General features: G+C 36.4%; 2 protein-coding genes across 9 annotated transcripts in view; one reads left to right on the forward strand and one right to left on the reverse strand.

Annotated features, from left to right (window-relative positions):
• LOC110832167 (uncharacterized) overlaps positions 1-12507 on the reverse strand; it is a 33765-nt gene extending 21258 nt beyond the window's left edge. The window contains exon 1 of the mRNA XM_087353909.1: positions 12436-12507. The gene's annotated coding sequence lies outside the window, so the exon portion shown is untranslated. The remainder of the gene's footprint in view (positions 1-12435) is intronic.
• Positions 1-22252, forward strand: part of dysc (whirlin protein dyschronic) — a 250246-nt gene that overhangs the window by 205911 nt on the left and 22083 nt on the right. The gene's annotated exons all lie outside the window — the stretch shown is intronic.

The raw sequence follows: 22252 nt of genomic DNA on the forward strand, positions 1-22252 counted from the left end.
GCTCAGATCGCCGTGAGGTGGCCAAAGTTTGGTTGGCCTCTTGTCTTGCAAGACGTTCCACTGACCGAGGCACGATTCAGTCATTGGCAGGGCCTGGGTTCTGATCAGGCATCTCACATTTTATTTGGAATTGGCCAACTTCGAATCTTGGCTGGGACGATTATCATGTGGGGGGGGGGGGTGTTTCGTAATATTTCTGTCTTTCCAGGAGCACGTCATAGTGCAGTGCGTTCTAGAAACGTAGATTAATTTATCTTTCGACGATACATAATAACTGCATTTCCTTCTGCCGGGACCAAATTTAGAGACAGTAAGTCGCATTTTCCAATTTCTCTTCTTCTTCTTCTTCTTCCGTTTCTTGACCGTTACTTCGGTCTTCCGGTGCCTAATATTTTCTTCCATTCTTCTCTATTTTCCCATCCTTCCGGAGGTAGTTTCCGCTCTATCATGGTTCTTGTAATTCTGTCGTTCTATCCTGGTCTCGGTCTTCCTCTCTTCCTTCTCTCTTTTAGTTGCCATTTCATAGTCATTTTTGGTAAACTTTCCTCCTCCATCCTTTGCACGTGTCCGTACCAAATCAGTTGTCTTTTCTCTATCACCTCAATTATATCTCGATCCACCCTCATGATTTCTCTAATCCTTTCGTTTCTCACTCTCACTCTCACTCTCTCTCTCTCTCTCTTCTGGAAATCCATTCATTATTCTCAACTTTTCTTTTTGTTCCGAGAGTTGCCAAATTTCTGTTCCATAAAGAGCCACGCTTTGTATCATCGTTTAAAATATTCTCTCTTTCGTTCTCTTTGTGGTGTTTTTGTCCCATAACATTGGGTTGAGGGCTCCTATGAGTCTCCTTCCTTGTTTTATCCTTTCCTCTGTTTCAGTTCCATACATCCCTTGGTCCCCTATCATCGCTTCTGTCCTCTTTATTATCAGTGCGTCATTAGTATTTCTTAAATTCCAATACATTGTCTTATGTAAATTTAAAGTTAATCCCCAGATTTCATATTCTTTTACTTTCCTCGTCATAAATTCGAGGTCTTCTTCTCTTTGTGCTATTATCACTTGGTCATCGGAGAATTGTATCTTCGTCCAATGGTGTGCCCATTTCCTTACACATTTTTTTCCCACCTTTTTAATACTTTATTTATATATTTTTTGAGGAATGTCGGCGACTAGCTGAAGCCTTGTCTCAGACCTTTTGTTATCCAAAATGTTGTTGTCAATCTCTTTCCTAGTTTTGCCTGGTCTTCTTGATCTTCATAGAGAAGTTCTACTGCCTTTATTAATGTTTTTCTTACCTTACTCATCTCTAGGGCTTCCCATAATTTATTCACAGGTACATTATCGTATGCTTTTGTTATATCGAGGAAGATCATATGTAGCTCTCTTCCCGTTTTTCCCAATTTCAGGTACTTTGTGATGTACAGTGCTACCATTTGTATGTTCCTTTGTGCTTGTTTCTCTCTTGATGTCAATTCTTCAGTTCTACTCGTCGATAACTACAATAATAATGGTAAAGACGTTAAATATTTACCAGTCTTTCCTCTTCATTTATTATACACTGTTATTCTTATTATTCATTAAGGACAACTTTATCGTTTGCAAAGCTCTTGGCTTGCTTCGGTCATGAGAATAAAATATTTTCTCACATAACTTTTCCTGGCCTCCTTTGAATCACTCTTCAACCGCTCGGTTTATATAAATGCAACAGCTTCTGGGTTCGATTTTAATTCATTCTTTAAAATTTTCAAGCGATTTATTGTAATGGTTATTTGATTATTGTACTGATATCGATTATTCTCAGCTTGTCTCTAAGTTCTTAGGTCTAATTACGTGACCATGTCGTTATTTATCTGCCTAATAGTAATTTAGGACCTTTAAGTATTGTTGATCTTCATCAAGAGTTCCCAACCTTCTAAGACCTAAGGCCACAATCACACTTTTTTGTTAACTCGCCGGTTGTTGGGTTAATAAACTGAAACTTCGTGAAAATGTATTAAAGTTGCTATTTACATAGGCCTACTGTTGTGAACAGATTCTCAGAACTCAGTTATATCCAACAAATCTATTGATCTGTTTTATTAATTTTGCACTTTAGACCAAAACGTTGTCTTAGAAGGCAACTATTTATTCATTATACGGATGATACGTACAGTATTACAAAAATGTATGTTGGCCGCACAAAATACATCTGCGGGCCACTGGTTGATAAACCCTGCTCTGCATCATCGTCACTAAACGTTTAACCTCCTTTGCATCTCTCGTGTTTCTTGTCATGTTCCGTCCACTTCATTGTTTCTCAGCACGTTTCGTCGAGCGGTGTTTGTCACCTGTTTCTCGTTCACACTGCATTCTGTAGGTGGCAGTGAATAAGCTCTCTTCACTTCACGCTACAACCCGTAATGTCGCCGTTATCTAATAGTGAACTTGAATAACGGACCCACTGAACGTCGCTTAACTCAGGTCAGACCGTCTGGCACACAGCAACGTAATACCAGATCTGGATGCTGTTGGTTATAGGAGGATATGTATCATTGCTGTTTGTGGGTCAGAAACTAATAATGCAATGAACTTTTCAACTGATAGTTAATAGTTTAAAATTGCTTCCCTTCTGGATTATTTTTGTTAAATGGTTATTTTCCATGCCATGAGTTTGAATCTTGCTTTGCATTTGCCCTCGTACGAAACTCGTCCAGGAATGTATATAATAAAAACAAGGCTTATATTGGGTTTTCTCAAATAATGTAACAGTACTCCAATACAATATATCACGTTCGCTTTCTTCAGTCTCAAACTCATGAATCTTCTATATATATATATATTCTATAGTATTAATATCTGCAGTTAACAAAATGTTATGAAATAAAGAACAAACAAAATAAGTTATACAAACACGTATGTAGTTTTGTTGCTGACTTCGCTAACAAATATTGAAAATCAGTATTCAGTACCTGTTTCATCCACCAGATGGTACAATACGCAATACATAGCTGTGTTGACATGTATGCATCGTAATGTTGCAATATACGAGCGCGCGTATTTACGGACATTGTTAACAATAAACATTATAAAATTGTTCACGTATGAATTTAGAGAGAAATAATTAAGATATGTCGCTTTACACACTAAACAGTGTGAGGAAAATTGTTAATAAAATGTCAGTTTTCCAGGATGATGACACTCGGAACACGATTGTCAACAGGTGTTTACATGATCAGTTTGCCTTATTTCTTATGCACCCTGGGCACAGAAATTGATCTTTCCTCGCCAACCTGGTCTAGTGGTTTTATTCTGCCAAATCAACTCACTTAATTTAAAGTTATAAAAAGTCTGGTCACCTTAACAGATGTCAAGGTTAGGAACTTCTGTTTCTTGTAAAGCGGCAGATCGAATAAAATGCACTTTAAGAATGTCTGATAATTTCAGTTCGGCGTAAAATAGGTCGTGTTGTAACGCTAATAATGTTATAACGGCTCCGTATCTGACAGTTCGTTCAACTTGCATTTTATAATGTATTAGAATCGTTACTGGTTTTGTCACGTTAACGAAGTTTATGAAACAGTCTTTATTGATAAGCTAATAGACGCAAATATATCACCTAATTGCGCCTGCGCAAACAGACGGGAACGTAAGCCTGAACGATATGGCTAATATCGGCTGGTTTAAGCTGGCTAGAGATGCATTTTATCTAATCAGTTCTCTGCGTTCCAGTGCATGAAGTGCCACTGAACCACAGAACTGAGAATTTTTTTTATTTTCAAAATGTCAGTTTTACCAACATGACTGTTATATTCCCTTTGATTTCTGAATGCCCTTAACCGCAGGCTTTGGTCGCATTAAGTACATCGTAGGACCATATCAAGGTCTACAAATTTTTTTCTTAACTTCATGTAGCGAGAATATAAATATGCTGGATTATATTATCTTTAAAAGCAGCGTTTACTTTAAAATAAAATTTTAGTTATTTTCTCAGGTAAATAAAAACATGCTTCTTAAAAAATAAAGAACACGTCTCTAATTTGTGACCTTATTTGTCTGGTAAACTTCGTGACTGGAAACAGAGGCATGTTTATATCATCACGATTAAGTTCTTTTAAATATCATTTGTCGTAATATTTTCTCTATTTCAAGAATAGACTTAACTTTTATACCACCATGACTCATCATCTGGAATTAGATGGGTATCTTTCCTCCACACCAGATGTAATGATTATACCATAACTATCTTTGTCCTGAAATAGTTGTGACATTTCGTTTAACGCACATGTAATTGTTATATCGACATTTAACGATTTCTCTGTAATTAGGAAGTAACGTTATCTGCATTACAGATGTAGTCATTTTAATACTATGACTTTCTTTATAGACTTTTCTGTAAATAGGTACAGGCTTATCCTCCACGCCAGATGTAATAGTTTTACTAACATGACAGTGTTCTTTAAAAATTAGTGCATTTTCTTTCATTATAAGTTTAGTGATTGTAGAACTATAACTGGGTTCTTCTAAGTGATTCGAGAGAGTCAGATTATTCCAAACTGCTGTCCCTTTAATGCCAAAGTTCTTCTAAATAATATTTAAGAATTCAGTCCTTACCGCGAAGAAAACAACTGGTTAAAGACATTTAAATAAATAATGACCGTTTCCACTGAGAATCATACGAAACTCATACGTACAGAATGCTGCGTTAATGGTGGTTAAAGCATGTGGTATATATAGTTACCACTGGTCTCTAGGGGGTTAAAGTAAGAGAATTGTTATACACCTGACAATGTATCGCGGTGTTTCGAAAGCAGTCAGATCAAGACATTAATTAAATGTTATTACGAGGTTGTGCTTCCGAATTTAATAAAAGCGCACAAAATGACAAATCACATGATATAACATTCCAGGAAGCCAGCTGAGAGAATAAGAATCTTACTAGAAGTAAGATACGCAAAACTGGTTCCTAACAGGTGTGGTTTATGTCTGGATTATCTTGGGATGAACATGGACTAAATGTGGATCCCCCCCCCCCAAATCCTGAAATATACAGTTATAATAAAAGTAATTATCACAGAATATTTCGTTGGTAACCATATTCGGGAGAAAGTTATGATATAACAATAGATAAATAAATGTAAGTTTGAACATTCGAATACGTAAGAAATCGCCAACTGAAAGTAAGATTCACAACAAATCTTCAAGGGAATTTTTTTCAAAAAATATAATTGCGTTAAAAATGAGTTACTGTCTCATCTACGTACCTAAATCTGATAGCGAATACATAAATGTATGCACGTAAATACACATACGCTATTTTCATTGTCGTAAATTAGAGTTTTCTTTCGAGGGAAGAACAAAAATGGAAAATATTGGAAAAGAGAGTATTAAGGAAATTATTTGTTCCACAGGCAGATGAATAAAATGAGTGATTAAGAGAATTATCTAACGAGGAAGTTTGTGTTTCATTCTTTTTAATGTTTTTATCTTAGAACTATTTTAACTGGAGTGTTTGTTACGTAGCTAGATTGGAGCGAAGCAATAAGTTTGGTGTGATGAAATTGTTATGGGTGGTTCTGTGCTTTCTTGATGACACGCAACCGTTTGTGGTAATCTTGAGTAATGGCTTCTGGGCCCAGCTGACTCATCCCACCATCCACCCTCGTAACCCAAACTTCCATGATAATGTAACACTACTGGGATATTTTTGGATTTAAAATTAAATTTCATCTCCGGAACTAACTTCTTATAAAAATGAGAGTTGAGTTTGCATGCTGTTTGGCTACAAATAAGCCTATACATCGTAAAACAGTTTATCAAACCGTGTCTTAAAGACTGTATTTATAAAAAGGATTCTGAAAGTGACTCGCAGAGATTAAAACATGTAAACCAGAAAGATTATCAGAAAGATACTGGCAATGCCAGAACGTGCACTGTTTGACTTGTAAATAATAGTGTGCTGTTTGACTAAAATACGGATTTTTTTGTAATTACAAATTACCTTATCTGCGATAAATATTGTGGTTTTAATACCTATAAGATAAAATTATCACGCATCAAGCTGATATGACTGTCTGATCGAACTTATGTCAAGCATCGAAGTAATGTATCACTGATACGCATGATAGATAAGTGGATAAAGTGGATAACAGACAGGCGACTTAAGAGGAGTTTGATGGTATTGACGCAACATCGGTCTCATATTGATAAACCACTCAGGTTACAGATTGGATGGATTTCAGAGTTCCCAGGTTACATTCTGGGCATATTCTTGAATAAAGCTTTAAAATAGGCCACGATCGATCCTTCTACATCCTTTTTAGCTCATCATTGACAGGATATGGTACACTGTCGAGCCTATATTTCACATTTAAAATCTCGTTCATTATAGTTTAAAGGTTACTGTAATGAACTTTAGAGTTCCAGAATATTCTTGACCAGCTGAGTAACTGCTAGCTTCTCAGAACTTGTTTCACGAGTTCCTTTAAATTCATCCATAAATAAGCATCGTTATCAGATTCTGTCGTTTTATTTTATGATAAGTAATGTCAGCAGTTGATATAGAACAGTTAAATATGTAGGCTTTGAGGTTTTTACAGCGGTGAGTCTGAAGATTGCTGTCTTCTGAGTTATTGCGCCGTGTAATATGGTAGATTTCTACCAGACTACACAACTCAATAACCCAGAAGATAGCAATCATCAACGGTTAAATAACCGAAGTAAGTTTCTGTGTGTAGTATACTCCATGTCTCAGTGGAGGATTTCAAGGCCCGCTTCTCGCCAGAGCAGTTACATGTTGACTCTCATTTGTTACGTCCAATTGGGCTAAATCAGCTTTCTAACGCCCAAGTGGGGTGGCATGGTAACGGGAGTAGTACAATAGCCTTCTGCCAATATGGAGTCATTATCTGAGGCAGTGAATGCAAATTTATGCTACGCTTTAATTTGAGACGCTTTCCAGCTTAAACAACAATCCCGTTAGTTTGTCGGGTATAGAAAAAAAACAAGTTATATTCTGACAGCAAATAGTACACGAAATGAGGGCTAAAATGTAGGCTTCTATAGTCTTTAACACATTTCTTTCTTCCCTATACTTATATGACCGACTAACTAACTCTATCGGTAAGTTTTATTTGAATTTTTTAAATTGTCTGTATTTTTTTTAAATATTTTGAAGGATGGCTTTGTCTCCGTCTTTGATTGATCTGTAAAAAAATGGCCGAATGTTGACAATGTTCTAATGGTGGGCAGGAACATTTTTTTCATTCTGTATAGTAATGCTAGAACGTAGTCGCAAACCTTTAGAATCACTTCATAAATTCTTTGTACGAGGCATTTCGCAAGTAGTATGCAAATATTAAACTATTCATGAAACACACTTCCGTAGTTGTGGAACCAAGATTTTATTAAAAAATTAAAAAAAAAACAGAATTCCGTCATGGAGTCATCCTGAGACCACAACTTATTTCCTGAAGATCCACTTCAGTATCCCGCCATCTACACCTAGATCTTCCAAGTGGCCTCTTCCCTCTTACTACATAGTGCAGACTCATTCTTGAAACGTGTACAATTACCCAGATTATCAATGAACTCCCTTAGAACCCGAAGGTTAAACACTGTCATATAGTCTTGAGCCTACTAGTAGACCCTAAAAACTGAGATTGTTCTATTCACTCCACTTCTGCACAGATTATATCGGAAAAGATCCTTTTTAATATTATCATTCCGCTTATATGTAGTTATAACATGTTGTCTTGTCCGTCACGAAATTAAAACTACATCCACAGTAGTAAAAATTAAAGCAGAATTTCTTGCACTTCTTCTGTATGTTCTAATGTTAAAGTAATTATTTATTTCTGTGTAAGCATCTTTAAAAAGGCGTTCACCTCATCTATGGACAGAAAAAGTGCATTGCTCTTCTTAATTTGCACACAAATTTACCAGAATTCTCCATCAACTCACTTCAGTTAATTTCGTTTAGGTATCTGGACAAGTCTTGTGTGAAAACACTGTTAACCACGCACAAGACTAGAACATGGCAGCAGTTAAACGCTAAAATATCGGCATAAGTCATGACAAAAACTGCAAGTGAGTGTACGAAATCTGGCATTTACGGTAATCCGATAAACAATTAAAAGGGTTACGGGTAATTCATTTTGTATTTCGGACAAATATGTTACACAATTTCGGCTTAGTGTTTGGAAGGTGGTCATCTTTCATTACATTATATATGCGCATCTTATGTTTCTGATGAGTGTACATTTTCAGCACTGGGATACTGGGAACGACCCGTTCTTCAAGTGCCTGAGCACTGCGGGTCCCAACTTTTCGTTGGCTTGATCTATAGGCAGTTGGTAGGACTCCTTGGATGAGGGATCAGCCCGTCGCAAGGCCTGTGCCTGTACACAGGACAGCACAACACAGAAAAACATCCATGGCTTGAGTGTGATTCGAACCCACGGTCCCAGTGACCAAGCGCGGCCATTGTGACCCCTACATTTTCAGTACTTATTCTAATCTACACTCTTAGTTCGACAAATATTTTTTTATTTTACCAATTTATTCTACAACTGAAGACTACTCAACTCAGATATATGGTAATTATTATTAAAATAATTCCATAGAAGACGTAGCACCAATTTAATGCTCAATACTTACTTAATTAAACAGAGAAAAATAATTTAAATGAAAGTTCAAACATGTCTATACGTTCCTCTATAAATCTGATCCCTACTCTATTTGTAGGGCCAATAGATAGATAATTGTGTTCTGGGTTGTTGAGTCGTGTAGTATGGTCGATGTTAACCGACGTTTCAGAAGTCATACTGCCTCCGTCATCAGGGCGATGATTCTTCGGCAGTATGACCTCTGAAACGTCGGTAAACATCTACCAGACTACACAGCGCAACAACCCAGAAGATAGAAATCTTCATACTCTGGTGACGGAGGCAGTATGACCTCTGAAACGTCGGTTAACATCGACCAGACTACACAGCGCAACAACCCAGAAGACATAAATCTTCATACTCTGATGACGGAGGCAGTATGACCTCAGAAACGTTGGTAAACATCGACCAGACACAGCGCAACAACCCAGAAGACATAAATCTTCATACTCTGATGACGGAGGCAGTATGACCTCTGAAACGTTGGTAAACATCGACCAGACTACACAGCGCAACAACCCAGAAGACATAAATCTTCATACTCTTATGACGGAGGCAGTATGACCTCTGAAACGTCGGTTAACATCGACCAGACTACACAGCGCAACAACCCAGATGATAGAAATCTTCATACTCTGATGACGGAGGCAGTATGACCTCTGAAACGTTGGTAAACATCTACCAGACACAGCGCAACAACCCAGAAGACAGAAATCTTCATACTCTGATGATGGAGGCAGTATGACCTCTGAAACGTTGGTAAACATCGACCAGACTACACAGCGCAACAACCCAGAAGACAGAAATCTTCATACTCTGATGATGGAGGCAGTATGACCTCTGAAACGTTGGTAAACATCGACCAGACTACACAGCGCAACAACCCAGAAGACAGAAATCTTCAACATTACTGGCGCCAGATTTGTACAATCTGAAAGTAGGCATTTAGAAAGTGTAGTGATGGTTTTACTTTCAAAGGCATGCCCTTCATATCGAATTTCATGAAAACAGGTTAACTAGTTAGAGTTCTCTTTTTACATAGAAACAAAGGTAAAATTGGACGGGGCGATCTCATAAACCTTGCTCTGCAGTGGGGAAAGTGGGCTAATGAGAGATGAAATGTGCAGCACAAAAAGTACAGCACTTCCCATAGCACTGCACTGCCATGAAGCAAAGTCTGATACGATGCATGCTTAAAAGAACCAACTCTTACGGACTTTCCTTACTCTATATCAATGGTATTCAAACTTTTTTGTTCGCGTGCCCCCAGATATAATTTCTCTTCAACTTTGTACCCTCAAAGTTGTTGGTGTATAATTCAAGTTAAATCTTAAATAAATTACATTACTGATTATTCAGTGTTTATTATAAAATAATATATTTTTCCTTGCGGATTTTTGGTACTGTAGCTTCAATGACCTTGAACTTAAATTTGTTACTAATACAGATATATTTTCAAACCCAGCTGAAAAATTTGGGAGGTCAAGTTATATAGATAGTGCACCTAAAGTATGAAAGATTTTTAACGTAATTATTAAAGGAAGCCAATTGAAATTTAGCCATTGACCGTTATTGCAAAGCTATGAATACTACATCGAGTAAGAAATTAGTTTCCTGGCGATTTTGTACAGGTCGTTGTCTTTAATAACACATATCAAAATTTTCCACATAGACGATACTGTTGTTGAATTGGAATTCAACTGAATTAACTAAGAATAATGCTTGATTAAAACCTGAAAAATTATGAACGAAATTAGTGACGGATCTCAGTTCAGGTTTTAACAGTGACATACGTTGTTACAAAACTATTCACATTGAACAGTCGTTTCTTATATATTTATCTTATAAATAAAAACATCAAATAAAGTTGTAGGTATTAATTTGATCTAAATTTAACAGGCGAATGTAATTTTTTGTACTTTGAGTTCATTTCTTAGAAAATCCATTTGTGCTTTGTACAAACCAGGGTTTATATTAAACGCTGAGAACAAAAATTAAATTAGCTCGGAAACATTAAGTGTCGACACCAAATAAATCATTATATTTTATTGTAACCAGTCAAGTAGTTTTGTAGATTCTACACGCGGGAGATCACCACAGACTTAATCTCATTTCCTCTTGCATAAGACGTAAAATAATACAGGCTATACACAAAAGAATGGGGCGGTTTCAAAAGTTATAATTGGTATTCAGTTGGGGTAACTTTTGAAACCGCACCATTCTTTTGTGTATATTTCTGTCCTTAACCTCAATAATTATTGTACAAACACTTTCAGATTCTCTGCGATTATATTAGGTGCTTACTTAACAAGATTATTTATTATTATTAGTGTTCTGTCTGGCGACAGGTCCATATGAACAGGATCCTTCCATCCTTTTCTCGGACTGGGACCTGTTCATATACGTTCTTGGCAGATGATCCAGAAGTGGTTTGCCATTGCCTTCTTCTGTGTGTGAATGGAGTAATTGTTGGGATGCCACGGAGAAACCGGGGAAGCCCCCGGAGGAAAACTCCGTGTTGCCTAGACCACGGCCTTGCCCAACACAAGTTATAAATTCGGGCACCGCCGGGAATCGAACCCGAGACACCAGGATTACAAGGCCACCGTGGCACCTACTTAACAAGATAGATAAATGTAATTTAAGTATTCGGATAAGATACCAGTTGGTATCATTATTGTATAAGCTTTATAGTTAATAATGTAACTGACAGCTCACATCTGCCCAGTACCAAGACTCAAAGTGAATGGATCTTTACGTATACATACGTACTTACACACCTTCGTGGTATTGTGACGAGAAACAGGTTTTGAAGTGTAACCCTTTAAAGTAAAGTTAATGCATATAATGTTTAATAATTGAGTCCGAACCATAAATTAAACGCTAGTGTTACTTAATGCTGGTTATTTACTCTGAAACTAAACGAATTACGAAATAAAATTGCAGACTTATTGACTGATAAAGCAGGTGGGACATACAGTTACCACTAGGCTTTAAAGGGATAAGAATAATTTCTACGTATCCTTTCTTTTGTATTCATATCTGTAGTGACAGCTGACTGCTTTCCTGGTGCAGCCAGGGATTGAGGATTCATGCTTCCGGTCTGGCGTAACACAATTGTAGAACACCAACAATTATATATGTGTGCATTGTTAACCAACGGCAAATCACCTTGTCGGGAAAAAGAAACATTCCACACGAACAGTTACAGATGTTAACGAAGAATATATTTTTATTTTATACAAATTATTGCACCATGAAAAGTTTTGGAGATGGTTTGTAGTGCCGTGTAGTCTGGTAGAAGTTTATCAACATTTCAGAGGTCCATGCTGCCTCCATCATCAGGGCGATGACTTCTGCCAGACTGTACGGCGTAACAACCCAGAAGACAGCCATCCTCGTAATCACAGCAACGTAAACCTTTAATCGTACTTATTAAACGTTTTATTTAAGATTGTCGGACCGGCAAACACAGAAATTAAATTGGTGATTAAAATATAACTGCAAATTTTAACCGTAGTCCAACGGAAAACATTAAGAAAAATGTAGTAAAATGGAGCATTTTACAGTGAAGTATCGTCAGGCCTCACTCCTTGTTGGATCGTAGAGTATATTTAATCATTACGCCGAAGAACTGCCTTATTTAACCAACAGCAAACGCCTTTCATAAAGATCAGTGTTCTTATGGCAAAAGAGACGTACATTTTTATGGAATAGGAAGCTACAGAGCCCTCCCGAGGCGAAGAGTACGGACTAGCGAAATTTGAGCGATCTGGGTCGCCCTTCTCACCTGTTGTGGCTGTTGACTGTTGAACTCAGCACTACACACACAGCTCAGCTGGCTGCTGACCATGAACTGATCTCTCAAGCGCCACATTCTGTTCTTTTGTTGTTAATCTACCTGTTAGCGTGGACGGGAGGAGAGGAGAAGGTAACCGCTGCGTTGCCAAACTTCATATATTACGTCATGTTCGGTTATTGTCACTGAGTGAGACGGTCATTTCCAGAGTTAGGATTCCAGTCCTTCAACAGACTGGATACGAATGTTGTCCATCTCTTTCTACAACCGTTTTCTATAGTTTTGTTATATTTTATCTCAGTTGATTTGTCAGGCGGCGTCATCCGTAATTATTTAGTTGCTGTCACGAAGATCCACAAAGAACTATGATTGAACGACTTTGAACCGAGATGAGCTCAGTAGACAAAGTGACTGGCTGCACGACGGCTGATTGGGGTTCGATTCTATGCCGATGAGTGTCGCCACATCACGACTTCCTGTTCAGTAGATCCCGCAGTTGCGCCTGGGACGTGAATCTTACCACACATCTCCACCCTATTGACAGATCTAGAATACGTAGAGCCTTATATAAATGAATTCTAAATGGTTCTGAAGATGGTATGCTGCAGTTATTTTAGTGGATTTCGAGACTTGTCCATCGCCTAATATTCGTTAAAGAACACGTTACGGAAACTGAATGTTTCTGTTCGTAAGTTAAAGTATCAGGAGAACGTTCTCAGTTGTTCGTAACTAAGTCACTGAACCTTTGAGTTCTTTTAGGAATCTTATACGATGGTCAAACATCAGAAATCCAGTAATATCGGCCTTGTATCAGTTTTCCCTACTTAGGACTTAATCACGTTGTTCCTGTACACAGAGATAGCTTTGCATTTATGTTTACTTATGATTCGGATTCCTACTCCGGGATAAAATATAGATTGAACAGGTGGCGGTGTGATCAGAGGAATTAATTCCCTCTTCAACTGGTTTACCCATTCTATTTAAAGTAGGGGTTCGCAGCTTTTTTTCAGACTTGGGGGTCACATTCAATCTATCCTATTGACTCGCTGGTCTCCAGATTATGACAATGATAAATTAGGACAATTTATAGAAGCGTCATAGTAATTTATTAAGAATATTAATAAATTACTATTGTGGACAGGTTAACGTATTACTCAGTAATTTTATGTAACAAAATCAGTCATTAGTGGATTATCTGACACAGATTTTTCTTCAGTAATCTTTCAGAATTAAGTCTGATTTCTTTTGTTGCGATTCGCTTGTATCGTGCCGCGTATTCGACAGTAAAATATATCATAGTTCTTGAAGGTGAACAGTTGATCATACCTGCAGGTTCTGCCAAATACTGATTATATTAACAAAAATGTTTGTTTTTTTAAAATATCAGGTAGCTATTTACATCCACAAAGGTGGCATAGCGTTGCTACATATGTACAAAGGCCGCAAATAGGTCGTAGGGCCGGTGGTTGAGAACTCCCTCAACTAGAGCTTACTAGGAGTGAAGAGGCCGGAGCGTGAAACTGACAACTCACCTCCATCCGGTTTAGAGGTATTGTTGAGTGGATCCGTCTGCTATCGCATCTTACTTCTTTGTCTGGTCTCTTGTGCATGGTCAGTGTCGGTAATTTCCACCAGTGTTAAAACATTTACAGCTGAAGACAGAATAAAATGTGAAGAATATTATAATTGGAACTTTTTCCTGGTAACGACAGAGATCTGATCTTCAGCGACGCCCCAGATCTCAGGGAAGACTTTTTTATAGGTCACAAACTTTTTTGTCTGTCGTTGTGTTACGTGAAGTCAGAAGTATTAGAATTTTGATGGGACAACTTGATATGAACTTCCATGTTTTCTAAACGCTGTGTTGGGTGGGGGGGGTGAGGAGGAGAATCACTCCGTCCCACGTCTCCCACTTTCGACGCCCTTGTGATAAAAAAACCTTCAAATACGCCACGAATTTTTTTTACCAACATTGTTTTAGAAAATTTAAGGTTTTCACGTCGATCCAACGCTAATGTAAATCCTGTATCTCTCTGATAGCAATGCAGATGTGTGCTGCATTGGCGATGTTGAGGTCCGTACTCTCTGAGTTTTTTTAAACGAAGTGACTTGGGTAAAATCAAGATCTCTTCCTATATCTTCATGATACAATACCCCAGAAATAGGATCCACATTATCACTGATAGTGTATTCTTTTCGATGTCTAATTAACACCATTAGTTTAGTTGGTTGTAGAACGCTATTGAAAAATAATACGATCACTATGTGAAATTGAAGGAGAGAGGAAAAAATCATGTTCTATTTGCTGCAATGTCGTATCATATGCCTTAGTGAGATCAGCTGATATCTTTGTCTAGAACAATGGACCTTACCGAATATAAAACAACATCCGGCGAAGAAAGTAGGTCATCAGAAGAAAATGCAATTAATTCAAACTCATAGCTTCAGTGCCGTGTCGGTTACACCCAGATTTGTCACAATTTTTAGAGCCAAAATTTAACCGCAACTTTCATACGACACATATGGACTAATACTGATAGGACTACTGTGAATAAATAGCTTCATTAACACTTTGCCTTCTAGCATCATTAGTGAAAGATCATTGCAGATGTTGAAATTTGATACAATCGTTTGTAAGGTCGAAGACCTAAACCTCGAGTGGTTTATTAGAGAATTGTATAATTCCCTTTTGACGGTAACATGGCGACCTGCACGCTTTCCTTGCAGAGAATTGGGAGAAACCGAAGAAGATTTGGCAAATGTTTTATTTACTTCCTGTAAAAATACGCGACAGAATATTGGATTGTGGCCAAGCTCTTGGTCTGCATTTGCCACTTTCCGACGATTGGGACTAGAAAGTTCATAAACAAACTCTATAAGAAAGTAAAACTACGAAAATAATACGGAATTAGTAACTAAACTAATGAATAAGATAATAATCCAGAAACATTTACATTGCATGCCTTTGCCTGTCCTGTGTTATCAAACACATATACAACTCCACTCTTGATAAATGGACCAAACTTTTCTCCAGTTTTCATACATATATATTTCTAAATTTTCTTCAACAAATATAAAACAATAGCTGTCACATACAGAATGAATGGACCGTGGTGGGTATGGAAATATCATCCAAGAGGAAAAAGCATATTTCGCAACCAGGGAAGAGATAGAAGACATATTGGAGCCGAAATGTATTTAAACCTAGTCACTGACCGCTAATGGAGATATATGCTACCTAGAAACATTAAGATTAGAACATACAAAACTATAATATATTACCTAACCTAGTGGTTAGCATACCTGCTTCGTTCTTGGAAGGCTTCAGGTTGAAATGTCACCCTGGGAGCAAGCTGTCATTAGAGAGGATTTTTGTTAATTTTTCCTCATTACCTCCATACAAATACCGGGATAAACGTTAAATTAAGACACATCCGCTTTCTTCCTTATCCTTTCCAATTAAGCATTCATTAATCATCTCTCATCCGACGCTATGTAGTCAGAGCGTCGTTAAATAAGCCAAATATAATCAGAGCAAGGGGAATATTATTGGCTAGGCAAGCAGCTCGTATGGAAGAGATGAAAGCGAAAGCGAATAATAATAGATTATTGGCATTAACATTTATTAAGTCTGTTGGTTAGTTTATAATCTTTTATCTGTATTTACAGGATCCGGTAGAAATACTTTACGGTTTTAAATAATTAGTTACCAGATCTGACGAACCTAATTTGACTGGCTTCATTTTCATGAAATAAGAGTAATAAGAATTTAAAGGAAATATCTGTTCATGTATTATTCAGATCCAACTTCAAAAGTAAGTTAACTATATCACCCCAGATGTATCGTAATTGCGAAAACCATCTGATATTTCTGACGGATCCTGTGTTTATATTTCTTTTAACATTTTTATTCTCTATTTTCATTTAACTGCTATCTCTCATCTTTGTTTATGATTTATTTCTGATCCTCTCCATTCTCTTTGTTTGTTTAAATATAATCAAATTTTCTGCAGTTTATCATCATCTTAATTTCTCGTTATCTTTCTAATTTCAGTTTCTGGCTTAATGCTTGTGAATCTTTTGTCTATAATTTCCTTTCCCCAGCTTCTGGTTTCCTTACTTTTTGCACATAGAACACATCCCTTGTTAAATATTTCCCCTAATCTCCAAATGCCCATTTTCCACCATTTCTGACTTTCTGGGTACATATTTCTATTTGTATTTTTTTCTAAAGTTAATTAATTTATTGTAAAATACCAGTAATATTTTCTGTCTCATACGTTCTTCCATGTTCAGTTACCGTGTTTTCTCGATTTTAATACGTCATCGATTGCAAGACGCACTCTCGATTTAGTAATAGTTTTTTTCAGGAAAAGGAACGCTATATCGATTCTTAGAAGCCACCAAATTTAAGACGCAACCCGATTTCAGAAATTTTAAAATGTACAAAAGTACGCCTTAAAATCTGCGAAGTGCTGTAATAATTGTAATAACAAAAACAGTTGATAAGCTTAAGTTATGTCAGTGCTTTTAGAACGGCGATACTAGGACGCAAAAATGGCTTAGGTAATCATCTGCATATTTATACCACATAATGCAGGCCTACACTCTCACTGTCATAAACAAGACATTTCTAACGCGTGAGTGGAGATAAAAATAACATCTATCCGACTGTTCAATTCGTACCTTGTCATTGCAGATGCGACTGCCCTGAGACGTCTCATGGCTTTATTTAACCGCATTTGCAGACCCAATTTAACTAAATGACACGGTTTCAAACTCCCCCTCCACCTTCCACCTTTACTGTACGACATACGACGTACAGGTCTTTGTTGTGGTAAAATGAAATTATAAAACAAATATTTTGCTGCGAAGGGACCCACATCCATATAGTGACAGACATGATTTGTAAATATTTGTAGTGAAATGTAATTTTATCATTTAGGTTTTCAGAACACCCCTCTGAAGTTAATTACTAGATATGCCACTGACTTCTGGTGCAGTACGTGACATATGACAAGACAATGTCGCTAACTTCCGGTCGTATTTAGAATTATTAAGCAACATACCAAATATGTTGTACAGTTGAGCAACTGAAATGCATGGGACCTGTCAGTAAATACTAGGGTTAGTCGTCATATTTACAAAAACCCTCTACTAAATCATATACTGAGTCATATTAATCCAATCAATACTTTCTTATCATATTTGTGTAAGACCCAACATAACATTATTTTATAATGTACTTAATGTCTTCATATTAATATCTACCGCTAAGTTTGTTTTCCGGCATTGTTTAGTGTGTGTATTTTTCACTTTACCGCGGACGCGCATCATGTTATGACACATAATCCTTATTTTTTACTTAATATATATAGATTAGATTATAGATAAGTATCGATTTATTTATTTATTATAGATATATTAGATTATAGATAGGTATCGATTTATTTATTTATTATACATATATTAGATTATAGATAGGTGTCGATTTATTTATTTATTATAGATATATTAGATTATAGATAGTATCGATTTATTTATTTATTATAGGTATATTAGATTATAGATAGGTGACGATTTATTTATTTATTATAGATATATTAGATTATAGATAGGTATCGATTTATTTATTTATTATAGATATATTAGATTATAGATAGGTATCGATTTATTTGTTTATTATAGATATATTAGATTATATATAGGTGATTTATTTATTTATTATAGATATATTAGATTATAGACAGGTATCGATTATTTATTGTTTGAAAAATCAGTGAAAGAAACTTGTTTGCCACCTCTCAACTGTTCAGCTTTAGTGGTTTTTCAATTACATAAAGAAATGTTCTAATGGAAGAAAGTATGTTAAAAAGAACTATGTATAAAGGGTAACTCTTGCTAAGAATATTAGGTCAGGAGGACAAATTATGAAGTACCTTAAAAATGACAGTACACAAAAGGGAAAATTGAAGGAAAGTTGACTGTTACTCGGGCATCATACGTGCCTTGTATTAGGTTGTTAAACCTGTGTTTCTTCGTTCCATCTCACTTCATTTGTTTATGTTTGTTCGCTTCAGTAGTTTATGTCCAACATGCTGTGTGATGGGAATTAGCCTCGTGTCTGTAGGCCCACGCCTGGCACCAAAATGTCAGCTGCTGGCGCACTTTCACTGTGGCGATGAGGACCCGGAAGTGTGTTCCCCTTTCACTGCAGAATAACTCCTCTTCGTCACAGTTATTTCAGAGTTGTATTTCACACACGTTTTAATCTCTTATCACATAGACCACAATGCAACGATATACAATAAAATAATTGTACTAATGCTGTAGAAAAAACAAATAAATTTGGAACGCAAAACCCGATATAGAGAACTCAGCTCAACTTAATTTATTGTTTAATTGAATACTAGCCATAGATTAAGGATGTCTGACAACAAAGTTTTGAGGAAAATATTTTTTCCTAATAAACATGAAGTAACAAAATTAGGCCAACAGAATGTCCAACATCATACACTTAAATTTGTTTTGGTGGGGGTATTAGATTTAAGAAAGAAGGAATAGCTGAGGAATGTAGCACGAGTGGGCCAAATGAGAAATTAATGTATGCGCTTTAAGTTGAAACCTCTACAGAAAATATCATTCGAGAGACCTTGGCTTAGTAGAAACAGTGGTAACTTTTCTGATTATGGCGGTTTGGTATTTTATGAACACGAAGGCTTACGGCTGAGGAGCGCTAGTAACCTCAACAGGTATTATTACATCTCAGACTTTTTGTTTAATTTTTTTTTGTTTAAATCTTGTCAGTCTAATCACAATAAAAATTCCTATTAAAATATTAGCATAATTAACATTTAAATATTTAAAAATATATTAAATGATATTCTCTATCGAAATGTTCGATAAAATATATATATATATATTTATCACAATATGACGCAACTTTATCATCTCAGACTTTGTAGAAATTGTATGCATTTGTATAAAGTCAGAAAGTAAATACTTTAAAATGATTTTCGTCAGTCTCCGTTGAAAAGTTATAATGCACAAAGAGGACATTTTGAAAGAAACCTCAATTAAATATGAGTGGCATTATACTTCTGTTTGTATAATCAGTATTAGTTCTTAATTGTTAAGGTTGTTACATTGCTGTTGGTCGTAACAGTTTTAAAACAAACTAGAATTAACATGCAAATAGACCTAATTCTGCAGAGTTCATATTGACGATTTGTCACTGCTGTGTTAAATGTAATTATTAAAATCGGCTTCCCGCTTCACTGTACCTGAACCTAGTTCAAGGGATTTAATTAAATTGATTAAAATAATATTTTCAAAATAATCTGAGCGGAATGTAATTAAATGTTTAGCACAGACCTGCGCTTTATACAAAATGTGGGCTATTTGTGGTGTATTCTACTTAACCCTTCGGTTTTATGCATGGGCATTTGTGTGTGTACAGAGTTAGGACTACATACATAAATATATAACTAACTAACTAACTCTATGGCTTACGGAACCCGAACGTTTATCACCAAATTAACCAAAGCCCTCCACCGGTCCCTGTCCTGGGTCAACAAAATCCAATAACCTTCAACTCGCATCTCCCATCTACATCTTGGTCTCCCCAGATTCCTCTTTCCTTCAGGCTTCCTGACTAATACCCGGTGTACACCTCTTGCCCCATCCATGCGCGCCACATGCCCCGCCCATCTCATTCAATTTTTAAGCTCCTTATTATGCAGTTTTCTCCATACCCCATTATCTTCTCTCCTAGGCCCAAATATCCTCCTCAACACCCTGTTCTCAAACACCTTGCAATCTATGTTCCTCCCTCAGAGTGCGAGACCATGTTTCACACCCATACAAACCAACAAGCAAAATTATTATTTTGTATATTTTAATCTTCAGTTCTTAGAAATCAGACGGGAAGACAAAATATTTTGAACTGAGAAGTAGCAAGCATTTCTGGAATTTAGTCTCCTACTAATTTCCTCATGATTATCATTTTGATTTGTTATTGTTGTTGATGACGGGGGAATCAGACTACCGAGATGAATTATCCTCTAATTCATTTTTAGTATCAGCAAGTTTGGCAATTAGGACATTTTGTATTTTATTTCCTATTTGCGGATCTCACTTTTCTGTCGTACTCGAATTTTGTATCTCTGAATTTAACGGGCATTTGTCTGCATGATACAATGACATGTTGGCAGAAATTAGCAGGATCTTTACTGTTTTAATATCTAAAATATTTCATCTGTTAGAGACGTACCTTTAGTGACTACCAGTAGAGTTTTAATAGAGAACCAAGGCCTTAAATCTTAACATAGCCTCATATTACGTGATGTGCCCGCAGGTATTCAAACTTTTGTTACTGTTTTAATGTAAATATAGATACTAAGCCTGTGATCTGTTGTCGGGCGAACTTAAACAGAAATGCCTTTAGAATGCAGAATCGATGAGGCGGGTGTATATACATAAATGTACTTCCCATTTCAAATATAATTTCACGACGACTAACATTGTTAAAGTCTTCTCGGTTTCTCAGCTGTGTCAGTTAAAAATAATCGACATTTGAGATATCATTTTCGTAGCCATCTTTAGAACTATGGTGATCGTCCTAATGTTGTGGACAGAGATGGTTCCTGAAACGTCGATGATTTGTAACCATCTCAAACGGCTTATAACCTGAGAATACTTTATTAATATGCAACTCTTTTTTCTAATAACATGATTTTCTTTAGACAACTGAATTATAAAATCAGATTTGGTATCAGAATGGGTTTTGACGTGATTCGTTTAAACGATAATAAAATAGCTCTGAAACAAGGGAACAGATTTTATATACACCCGGTCCTTAGATCATGTTCAAGACCTGTAGAGCAGTGCCTGTCAGCAGTCAGACGAGGGTTGGAGTATCTGTACAGCTAATGGCTGTAGAACTTCTGTAGTGTATGTAGAGTCTAATGCTTATGGACACCGCAGGTTAGCTTTAGTGTAGGTAAGTTGTGTAGCTTAGAATTTCAGTTATAGTCATAGTGTGCCCAACAGTTCCCTGTCCCTCAGATAATAGTGACAGAAGTGTCGCCCACTTCGACAGGCCTTCAGTAAACAATTACAATAGGGGTGTCCAAAAACGGGACTGCGTGGTATAAATAATTGTATTTATTTTAAACCATAAACTGGTAAGCACGCGATATTCAGTCTTCAATTGACAAGTTACACGACGTTTACAGACAACTAGGCTTTATATGAGAGTAAATTAAATTCAGTTTACTATTTTAATTTACTTATTATTGTAGTCTTGTATATAACGTAATTTCACCTTACTTCAGGCATCAGGATGGTTGCGATTGTGTCACCAGGTCGAAATCGATAAGTCACGTGGCTCGAGGATGTAGACGAAATTTTGCTTTTATCATTAAACGCTTAAAACTAAGTATGTCTATGTTGTTATGTCTTGATAGTGACACATGTTTTATATTTTGATAGAATTTACTTTTATACAGCTCATATTTGTGAGTCGTGATAGAGCAGTGAATAATATAATATAACGTATTCGTGAGTCCTTCGTATCTTATCTAATTAGTGTAGGGAATCTTTATTTTTGAATAAAGGTGGCATGAGAATGAATCTTAAGTCCAACTTTCATTTAGTGCCACAATTAAGAACGCGTGGAGTCTAATTCCACGCCCTCCTATAACGTTTCTTGTCTGATTCATATTTTAAAATTTATATTCGCCTGGGAATGTTAGGAATGGGTTGGCTGGGAACTAAAAAGCACAATACTACGTTTTTATTCTTTAAA

The sequence above is a fragment of the Zootermopsis nevadensis genome, unplaced genomic scaffold (assembly GCF_977971745.1).
Source record: "Zootermopsis nevadensis isolate Lab colony 2312 unplaced genomic scaffold, Znev_1.0 Znev_ptg000022l, whole genome shotgun sequence".
NCBI lineage: Eukaryota > Metazoa > Arthropoda > Insecta > Blattodea > Termopsidae > Zootermopsis > Zootermopsis nevadensis.